Raw genomic sequence first — 9,344 nt, forward strand, 5'->3', positions numbered from 1 at the left:
AATAATCTGCATTACAATACTCCCAGCAAATTGGCACCTATCTTTTAGTTGTAGACATCTAGGAAGAGAGAGCTTAGAATCTCTGAAGGAAGGGGAGAGGGAAAAAAAAGAAGGAAGGAAGGAGGGAGGAAGGGAAAGAATAAAAAAGGAAGGGATAGAGGGAAAGAGGGGGGAAAGAAGGGGGAGGGAGGGAAGGAACAGAAAGAGAGAAATATCACTCACAAGAGGGAAAATGAAGGAAAGTATTATCGAAATTCAAATTTTGGATATGTACTCTGTTCAAGAAAATGCCCTAGCTGCTGAGCACAAAAAAGCAAATTTGTAACAATAGTTTATATTCTGCTTATATAGATAAGCCAACAGGGTAGAGAGTCTAACCTGGGTGAGATCAGGGAAGGTTCTAAGGGAATGAAAGAAAAGTTGTGCTGGATCAAGAAAATATTCATGCCAAAATGGCATGAGATGGGAAAGGACTTGACAGTAGTGGGCCAACTCTGAGGAAATCAGCATGGAGAACACACAAGGACGGAGGCACTTATTCAGGCTATCCAATCCAACACTATTTCTTTGAGGGACCAAGAAGAAAGGAGAAGAAGGCTATAGGAGGAGGAGGGATGAACAGGAGGGAGAGAAGATTCTTCAATCCCCTTTCCATCAGTCAATCTGCTTTGCTCAGGGTTTGAGGGACAGCTTGAGAAGTCCTTCCTAACATTCCCGGAAAATTAGATGGTCCCTAGTGGGTTACCTTTGATTTCTTTTCTTTTAAGGTATTTGGAGAGGTTTAGGGGAGAGCTCAGGTGAGTCTCTGCCTTTACTCTGCCATCTTGGCTCTCCCCTCCTTTGATTTCTTTATGTTCTTGCCTGCATCCTGGTTAGCAGGAAGAAGAAACACATATGCGGTGGTGTGACTACTCTCTAATCTAGAGCTATTTAGAGACAGCTAGGCGATAGCATAGTGCACAGAGCACTGGGCTTGCAGTCAGGAAGTTCTGAGTTCAAATCAGAGCCTCAGACACTTAATAGCTATGTGATCCTAAACATCTGTCTGCCTCAGTTTTCTCAACTATACAATTTACATAATAATAGCACCTACATCACAGGGTTGTTGGGAGATCCAAATGCAGTATTTGAAAAGTGCTTAACAGAGTGCCTCGCACTTGGCTTATTTCCTTCCTAAAATACCCAGGGAACTTCTAGTACTGACAAGTTATGGGCAGCTAGGTGGCACCATAGTGCTCAAAGCACCTATCCTAGAGTTGGGAAGACTCATCTTCCTGAGTTCAAGTCTGGCTTCAGATACTTACTAGCTGTGTGACCCTGGGAAAGTCATTTCACCCTGTTTGCCCCAGTTTCCTCATCTGTAAATGAGCTGGAGAAGGAAAAGGCAAACCACTCCAGTATCTCTGCCAATAAAGCCCCAAATAGGATCAGGAAGAGTCAGATACAACTGAACAACAGAAAGTTATGAAACAGAAGTAGAAAGTAGTAATACAAAGTCTGGCCTGGGAGTCACACAGACCTGGGTTCAAGAGCTACTTCCAATACTTACGTTGCTTGTGTGAATCTGGGCAAGAAACTCAGACTCAGTGCCCCCATGTGACTATGATTATAAATTATGGGAAAATGGCCTACCTGACGTCCAATGAGGCAACAGGGATTTGTAAAGAAATTGCTCTGTGTTATATACGACACGTAGCGGTAACCGGAGCCTACCAGAGTGTCCCCACAGGCTGACGAAGTCATAGGCTCCAAAATATACAAAACCAAAAAGATGAAATAGGACAAAACTGTTTTACTTCTGATTGTTTCAAGATTTGTTGTTGACAGTGTCTCTGTGTCTCTCACCCCAGGTGTTAAGGTCATTGAAATGAGCACCTAAGATCAACCGTTGTCTAACGTGATCAATCATTCCTCAATTGCCCCATTAGGGGCAGCATGACAGAGACAAAGGAGAGAATAAAAATTACAGATGAGTTTCACTAATACATGTTGATAACAATTTAAATATATATACATATGTATATATGCATGTGTGTGTAATGGTAAAGGCTTTACAAAGAGAAAACAACAACATATTCAGAAAATGATTCACTATGACCAAGTTGGAGTCATGAATACATAAGAGATGTGTGTATGGTATGATATCAGGAAAATAATTGGCATGCAAACAATGGGAAGAAACCCACTTAATTATTTCACCAGACAGATGAAGCCCTTGACAAGATGCAGCAGACTTCTTCCTAAGGAACCCCATTAAAAGTATAAGGCCAGAGGCCCTATCCTTTAAAATAATCAAAAGCCCAAACTGAATGTAAAGAACTAGCATTGTTTGTAATAGAAAATCATTAGAAGATTTCTTATTTCAAACAGAGTTCAAATGGGTGCGCCCTTTTCCACCCTCCTATTTAACTTTGTACTAGAAACTATAGCAATAAGACATGAGAGAAAAGTTCATAAACATCACTAAAGACTGATTTGTAGACCACAAGATCGGGTACTTAGAAAACCCCAGAGACTCAGTGGATACACCAATTAAGATGAATAATCATGTCAGTAAAAAGCAGGAAACAAAGTAATTCCAATAAAATCATCAGTATTTCTATGCAGTAACAATAACAACCACAAACCAGGAAAAATGAGAGAAATTGCATTCAAGTTACCCAAAATGCACAAAATATCTAGGACTTGGTCTACTGAGACCCATGGAATATTTATATGAATCTAGTTATGAAACAGCTTTCATAGAACTAAAACATGAGAATTAATTAAAAAGATAATCAGTATGGATGGTTTAATACATATCCGCATATTTAAATTATGCCATGATGTAAATTAATTTATGTTTTCAGTGTTATAAAATCAATTCCCAGGGAAATACTAAATAGAATTAGACAAAACAATAGTATAATCCTTTGGAGGAATGAAATATTTAGGACCTGAAGGGAAATGCAGAAATAGTAAAAAAAAAAAAAGAAAGAAAGAAAGAAAGAAAGAAAGAAAGAAAGAAAGAAAGAAAGAAAGAAAGAAAAATAGGAATGAAAATTTCATAGCATTGCTAGAATTCAGTCTTTATTTTGTAGAACAAATCATTTAAAAAAATTACTCATTAAAAATAAGAAAGTAAAACAGAGGTGGGCAAACTAGTAAAGAAGTGAAAGCAATTAATATCCTAACATTTGATGGATCCCCAGAGCATAAGTTATTGGAGAAAGGATCATTTGATAAGAGCTACTAAGAAAACTGGAAAACAGTTTGGGAAAAACCAATTTAGACCAATATCTTGCACCATACACTACAATAAACTCCTAATGAATGGGTGACCGAAATATAAGAACTTGCATCATTAGCACAAATTAGAGGAGAATGGAAGAAAATGCCTGTCACAACTATGGCTAGAGGGAGAAATGTTAACCAAACAAGGAACAAAAGGGATTATGAAGATGAAATTGACCAACTTTTTTTACATTAAATTTAAAAACATTTCTTGGAAGAAAAGAATGCACATAGAATAAGGAATGACAAAATATTTGCACCAAATATAACTGAAAACGTGTGAAAACCAACACACGTAAGGAATTAATACAACTATAAGACCAAGCGCCATTCCCAAGTGGTCAAAGAATATGAACAAGTACTTTTCAAAAGAAGAATTAAGAGCTATAAATGAGCACATGAAAGCATGGTCCAGACCTTGTAAGCTGAAGCTCTGTTGAGTTTGCCCTTCACCTCCAGAAAGCTAGTGAAGATGAGGAAAAAGAGAATGGTAAATGTTGGTGGCTCTGTGCGACGACAGCCACATGGATGTGCTGGTAGTAGAGTGGCAATTTTGTCCAACTGTTTGGTATCAATGTGGAATTGTGCAAGAAAAGTGACTGAGCCTTGTATGACCTAGTGCTCAGCATCAGCCATATATCCCAAGGATGTCAAAGACAGAAACAAAACTCCAAGATATATCACGTCCCAAAAATCTTAGTGTCATTTTAAGCTATTACAGATGAAAGCTGCACTGAGATTTTTGGGACACTTTGTATATCTATGTATACAACTAGTACTTTTTCAGATAACAAAGATGTGTATATATATCTAGTGACTATCAACGGTGGGATGTCTGAGCAAACTATGGGATACAAAGCTGGGGCATGCAGTGAATCTCTATTCTGGACCTGGAGTCAGAAAGAATGGAGTTCAAATTTAGACTCAGACATTTAATGGATGTGGGACCTTGGCCAAGTTACTTAACCTGTGTCTGCCTCAGTTTCTTGTTCCATAAAATGGGGAAAATAAAAGAACCTACCTCCCAGAGTTGTTACAAGGACCAAATGCAGTAATAATTGTCAAGCACTTGGCACACTTCCTGGAACGCAGTAGTTGCGATGTAAGTGTTAGCTGTCATTACCATTATTATTACTGTGTGACCCTAGACAGGTGACAACTCTTACTACCTGTTTCTTTAACTGTAAAATGGGGATAAGAATAGCACCTACCTCCCAAGGTGTTGTGAAGATAACAATGAGATCACATTTTTAAAGTGCTTAGTACAGTGCTGGGCATGTAGTAGGTGCTTAATAAATGTTGATCCATATATGAATGTGATGGGATATTAATGTGCAACAAGAAATAGCAACATCAGAGATTTACACAGGCATGAGAAGATTAATCTGAAATGATTCCTAGTGGGATAAGTGAATTAAAAGATGCACACTACTACTACTACTACTATCAGTCATAATAATAATAGTTATTTATGGAGAGAGTCTGCAAAGCATTTGACGTATCTTATTTGATTGTTGTCTCATAATGAATGGGTGATCTAAATATGTAAATGACAACACCAGAAGAGTCCACCTAGTTCTGAAGCATTTCAAAATCAACACTCAGTCATTCCAGAGAACAAAGAATGAAAACACCTTCCTTCTATTTCCAGGGAGGTGGAGGATTACTAGGGACAAATTTCGTATACCTTATTAGTCATGGTATCTTTCCTATGATTTTGTTTAACTGAGTTTCTTTTATAGTAGGAGGAGGGGAAAGGGAAAAAAAAGTGGTATAGTGGGGTATTTACAGAAATGACTTTGCTCTAAATTAAAAGGCTCAATGATGGGATTGGACCTGGCTTGAGCTTGGGGTGTGGGAGGGGTAGGAAAAAAAAAACATTAGGCTGGGCTAGGAGCTAGGCATAGCAGAACCTGCTTGGTTCCAATCCTAGATTTGATACCAACTGGGAAACCAGCTGGGAAAACATAGAGGTTTCACTTGATCTCTTGATTTTTCTAGGCCTCAGTTTAATTCTTCATAAAAGGACGGGCTTGGACTAATTCATTTTTACTATCCCTTTCAGCTCTAAAATTTTATGATTCCTTTCTCAATTGAGCCATATATCATAGAATTAGTTTATTGGGCAGATTGTAATTAACACCAAACTTATAACCAGTTAAATACCCATTCCTTGAGGCCAGGAGTGCTGTAATGTTCACCTTGGTATCCTGAGTGCCTACCTGAATGCCTGGAAAATAGTAGGTGCTTAATAAATGTTAAGAGGTTGAATTGACCCTGCTAACCATCCATTCATTGACTCTTCCTCTGTTTCTGGCTCCAGCTCCAACAATCTACTTCTTACCCACCCCCCTCCAGAGAAGGGAAGCTCTTTCAAGGTTTTAAGAGGCAATCTCCAATGGATTCCTTTGGGGGACCAGAATCCGTAAATGTTCAGTTCTATAAAACCCCCACAGTGCCATGTACAGAGTCGTATCCAATAAATGTTAAAGATTAATGAGGATTATCTCTTGTTGATATAACTTATCACCAGAAGGTCCCGTTCCTTTACAGAAACAGGTCGGCCACATCATTAGTATTTCCAGGTCCTGAGTTTTCCTTTGTGGCTCAATTGTACTTTCAGTATAATAGTGAACATTTGAGTAGTACCATAAGGTTCCTGAAACTGTACAACTATTATTTCATTTGATCCTCGCAACAACCCTGGGAGAGAAATGCTGTTAATATCTCCATTTTACGGATGAGGAAACAGAGGTTAAGTAACTTGCTCGGGGCCACATAGCTAGAAGGATCTGGGGCTAGATGTGAGATCCTATCTCTTAACTCCGTGCTAGGTATTCTTTTCATCAATCCATGGCTAATTATTTCAGGAATAACAATGCCTAGAATGCCCCAGCGCACAGATTTGTTATGAGGTCCCATTGAGATAGGAAAGAAGAGCACTTGGAAAATGTTGAAGCCAGCCCTGTGTGAATGTCAATTATTCTTAAGACCATTTAGGGGAGGCTTCCTTTGAATATCCTCTTGGGGAGAAAATCAGAATGGCTGAGGTTCCCTATTCACCCCTCTGTGACCCGTGTTACAACCTCAAAAAAAGTCAACTGACTTTGTCCAGATGTAATTACCCATACTCTCTATTTCCCAGTATGTATTAGAATAAGAACAAGCTTGCCACTTGACTGGTTATCTGCTCATATTTCTCCAGATGTTCCAGTGTTCACTCCCTCATTTCTTAATGTCTCTAGAGAGTTGCCTACCAGCAGGGTTAAATCTGGCTGTCAGATTATTTCTTGGCTCTTCCTTATCGCCTTAAAAAAATGAAACCCTGCCTCTCCAAAGGTCTATCCAAAAATCTCTGCTGATAGATCAATCATGCTTTCCCTGATTATATTAGACAATCAAAGTATTGAAAGTTCAGGACCCAGAGACTTGAGACAAGTATTTTTTTCCCTTTTTCCCACAACCTTGTAAAGTTTTCCTCTCTGCTCATGGCCTGTCTCCCCAGACACATGCCCATCAGCCTAGCCAGAAAGCTAGAAAAGGAAATAGAAGGTGTTGGCTAGCTGTTACCAAACGTATCTCCTTGGTCCTGAGAAGGGCCTATCTTGTCTTCCTTCATTAGGATCTTGGGAAGAAATGAATGAGCAGTGTGCTGGAGAAGGGTAAACTGAAATTAGAGGGAATGACCTCAAAGCCTGCTGCATCTATTAGCCAGTCCATGCCCTATACCTGTTTAATAATCTCATATCCCAGGTGAGGATGAAACATTGGGGTGGAGGTGGGGACTATGAATGCATATGTCACCTCTTTGAATAGTGCCAAAGATTTATCTGTTGGATTCACTATGGCCTTCATGGCACACCCAGGGATCAGGAAGAGAGGAGCACAGGTCCAACTCACAAGAATGGGTTTAGAGGCCACACCAATGGCCTGGATGACCTTAGGCACCGTCTTCTGTTGCTTGTTTTTAAGGCATCCCTCCAGGGGCTCAGAAAAGACTGAACATTGGTAGGTAAAAACCACGACAATGAGTTTGAGGTATTGTATCTCAACACAGCAAAAAGATAAATGGAGAAATGGAGTTCTCTTAGCTCATGGGAATTCTTTAATCCCCAAAGTCTGGCTCCTCAAGGAGGGGGAGCTCTACTATTCCAACATGAAGGAAACAACACAGGGCATCTGAGGCATGAAGACAGCAGACAAGGTAGACTCTTGGCTCCTGCTTTTCCCTCACCTTCCCCAGATTTAATTAGTCATTAAGTTCCATCTCTCCTGCCTTTCCTTTCTTTCACACACTTTTCCTTTTCCCCACTCACAAAGATACCACTCTAGGTGAGACCCTCTTCTACTCTTGCCAGTGATATCATGATAATCTCCTGATTGATCTCTCATTCTCATGATTCTTCAAGCACTTCAATCAGCATTCACTCACATGTAACTAAAATGACCTTCCATCTCGTTTGCCACTTCAAAAAACAAAACAAAAACAAAAACAAAAACAAAGACCTTCTCTGGCTCCTTATTGCCTTCAGGATAAAATATAAGCTCCTGGTTCTATCATTTAAGGCCATTCTTCCCTTGATTCCAACCTACTTTTCAAACTTTGAATTGTTCCCCTATATGTGTTCTCCCTTCCAGTTAAACTGGTCTGCCGGATGTTTCTTGAAGTGGGTATTTTCTCTCTCACCTTCATGCATTTCCATAGATCATCCTCCATGCTCAAATTGCCCTCTTTCAATAGCTCAGCTGCTCTACATACTTCCCTTCTTTCAGGGTTCAGTTCTGTTGCCATGCCTTCTCCAAGGCCTTCCCTGCCTGCTCGGTGCTCCCTGCTCTCCTCTTCCCATTACTTCATTTTCATTTACCTGCCTACATGTTCCTCCCCCTTCCCCATGGCATGTAAGCCCCTTGAGGGAATTGGTGCTTCACTAGCTTCTTTATATCTTCAGCACTGAGCTCAGTGTTGTAAATGGTCTGTCTCTAGTTAATTTTTACTGTTGGCTTAATAGGAAGAATATAAAAGGCATAACAGAACAAGTTTGAAGATGTTAGCAATACATTCTAATTTCCAACAATGTTATGAATTCCCCTCCCAACCAAGGTCTCCTTTACCATCCAGGGTAAATGAAACGTGCTCAGCCCAACTTCCCTCGGACTTAGAAAGCATCAAACTGATCTCTTAAAATTCACTCCAGGCCACAATCTGGCAGCCAAGCCGTGTTTGTCCAAAAGGTATTTTTTATATCAACAGTACCTCAGCAGGCTGATAGGTTATTTGCATTTTCATTTTTTAATCCAAATATACAAATCCAAATAGTGAGTGTAGTTAATTGGATTTTACTGGATCTGTTTATTTGGCCAAAAAAGTTATCAGAATGGATAGAAGCAGATAAAATGGTTTCTGTTCCCACCACCTCCATGTTCCCAATGGCTCTTTTCACCCTCTGGGAAGCTCTTGGGAGTCCCCTGGAAGTTTTAGCTCAGGAAGTCACTGGCTTTGCTCTTTTTATTGCTGAAATGTTATCAAAGCTTTCGAAGAAGGAACATTAAGCCTGGTACATGTTATTTAAAGCACCTTGGCAGCTAGAAGTGGTTCGAATGAAGGTTGTACCTACACACTCAAAAAACATCTGGTCCATTCAGGCAATGGTCTTGATGCAGGGACACAGACCTATTTTTTCTGGTTGTTTAGTGCTGTATGGAAGAGGCATCAGCAGCAATAAGGTTCAGTGGTGACTGAGTTTTTCCAGGTGGACTTGGGACACATAGACACAGTGTAAGTATTGTCTTGATACAAGGGGTGGGATTGAAGGAGTGAAATCCCCTCCAACCTCTCCAGCATTCTTCCTTCTAGCCATCATCCATGCCTTGTCTACATTACAACAGCTTGTCTGTTGGCCCTAGACTACCTTTCCCTTTGCCTTAGAAAGTATGCACCTTCCTTGAGAGAAAAGGAATTTTCTTTTTATCCCAATGCTTAACACAGTGTCTGGCACATAGTAGATCCTTAATAAAGGCTTGATATTTGACCAACTTACCTTGAAGTAATGTTGATGGATTGACATTTATTT

This window comes from Phascolarctos cinereus, unplaced genomic scaffold, assembly GCF_003287225.1.
Source record: "Phascolarctos cinereus isolate Bilbo 61053 unplaced genomic scaffold, phaCin_HiC Scaffold_4;HRSCAF=312, whole genome shotgun sequence".
NCBI classification, from domain to species: Eukaryota; Metazoa; Chordata; class Mammalia; order Diprotodontia; family Phascolarctidae; genus Phascolarctos; species Phascolarctos cinereus.